The sequence below is a fragment of the Callospermophilus lateralis genome, chromosome 5 (genome assembly GCF_048772815.1).
Source record: "Callospermophilus lateralis isolate mCalLat2 chromosome 5, mCalLat2.hap1, whole genome shotgun sequence".
NCBI lineage: Eukaryota > Metazoa > Chordata > Mammalia > Rodentia > Sciuridae > Callospermophilus > Callospermophilus lateralis.
The window spans coordinates 76,656,692-76,658,792 of NC_135309.1; the positions used below are offsets into that span (position 1 = coordinate 76,656,692).

A 2,101-nucleotide genomic window follows, 5' to 3' on the forward strand; every position below is an offset into this window, starting at 1 on the left:
GTCAGGATGGCTAAACGTGACCCCAAGAAACCAAAGGGCAAGATGTCTGCTTATGCCTTCGTTGTGCAGACTTGCAGAGAAGAACATAAGAAGAAAAATCCAGAAGTCCCTGTCAATTTTGCAGAATTTTCCAAGAAGTGCTCTGAGAGGTGGAAGACAATGTCTGGGAAAGAAAAATCTAAATTTGATGAAATGGCACAGGCAGATAAAGTACGTTATGATCAGAAAATGAAGGACTATGGACCAGCTAAGGGAGGCAAGAAGAAAAAGGACCCTAATGCCCCCAAAAGATCACCATGTGGATTCTTCTTGTTCTGTTCAGAATTCTGCCCCAAGATCAAGTCCACAAATCCTGCTATCTCCATTGTAGATGTGGCAAAAAAGCTGGGTGAGATGTGGAATAACTTAAGTAACAGTGAAAAGCAGCCATACATCACTAAGGCTGCAAAGATGAAGGAGAAATATGAGAAGGATGTTGCTGACTATAAGTCTAAAGGAAAGTTTGATGGCACAAAGGATCCTGCTAAAGTTGCCTGGAAAAAAGTGGAAGAGGAAGAGGAAGAAGAGGAGGAAGAAGAGGAGGAGGAGGAGGATGAATAAAAAACTGTTTACCCATCTTCCTGTGAATAGAGTAGGGGAACGCCATGATTGACACATCTTATTTGAGATGTGTCTGTTACTCTCATTAGGTTTAATTTCAGAATTTGATCACAATTATATTGTAGTCTCTCAAAGTGCTCTAGCAATTGTCAGTGGTTTACATGAAGTGGCCCTGGGTGTCCAGAGCATTCTAAAACTGTATCAAAGTTGTACAGATTTCCAAACATTTTTAAAATGAAAAGGCACTCTTGTGTTCTCCTCACTCTGTGCACTTTGCTGTTGGTGTGACAAGGCATTTGAAGATGTTTCTGGTATTTTTTTTTTTTTTTATTTGTAAGGTGGTGTTAACTATATGGTTATTGGCTAGAAATCCTCAGTTATCAACTGTACATATCTATAGTCTGTAAAAAGAACAAAACAACTGAGACAAACTCTTGATGCTCCTTGCTTGGCGTCGAGGCTGTGGGGGGAAGATGCCTTTTGGAGGGGCTGTAGCTCAGGGCGTGCACTGTGAGGCTGGACCTGTTGACACTGCGGTGGGCATCCATTTAGCTTTAGGTTGTCTTGTTTTTGTATATAGTGATATAGCATTCTGCTGCCTTTCTTAGTTGTGGAAAAAGGGGGGTCAGCTGGCATGAGAAGTGTTTGAATTTTTTTTAGTTAAGTTCGGTAGATTTTAAACTTTGTTTTCAAACAAACTGTAGAACTCTTCATTGTCAGCAAAGAGCCACTGCATCAATGAAAGTTCCAGAACCTTCTGTACTTAAATGCAATTTGCAATGTTATGTTATTTTTTTTGTATGTTTAGAATGCTGAAATGTTTTTGAAGTTAAATAAACAGTATTACATTTAAAAAAAAAAAACCTATAGTGTGAAATTGTATTGAGTAATTTGAGTGAATAAAGCATTGAAAGGGGCAGAAATGCGTGGACATTCTTTATTTCTCTCCCTCGACTACATATGTCACAATTTTGCCCCCTCACGATAGAAGGGGAATTGGAAATGTTTCCTGACCGGGAGTTTATAAAGCCCTTGACGTCTATTATTTTCATATGCCCAAAATAAGGTTGTGAAGGAACAAAATTTATATTGGTGCTTTGTATATGAGGAAATGGGTTCATTGGATAACTTCCCAAAGCTCCAGAACTATTTGACTAACAGGTTTAGAGAAGCCTGACTAACAGGTTTAGAGAAGAAAAGAAGAATGGGAGATCACTGAAAAGCAAGTTGGAGTTTGGGAGAAATATGCATTCAACAAACGTATTTTCAAGATTAAACACTGGGCCACGTAATGGGTGTATGTTCACCTTGGATAAAGATCCTGAAGTTCCCATAGTTTGCCTAACTTTCCCAAAGTCACTTAAACGATGGTAGTATTGATACTGCCAGTTACCAGTGACTAGTTCTGCTCCCTCAAATGTTTAAATTTGAACATTAGAGGAGCATGCCCAGGCAAACATATAAAGCAGGGTTTATTTAAAAAGGGGTAACAGACTTCTTC

At 39.0% G+C, this 2,101-nt stretch overlaps 1 pseudogene; it reads left to right on the forward strand.

The window, feature by feature from the left end:
* LOC143399285 (high mobility group protein B3 pseudogene) lies at positions 1-600 on the forward strand (annotated as a pseudogene).
* The last annotated feature ends 1,501 nt before the right edge of the window (positions 601-2,101 follow it).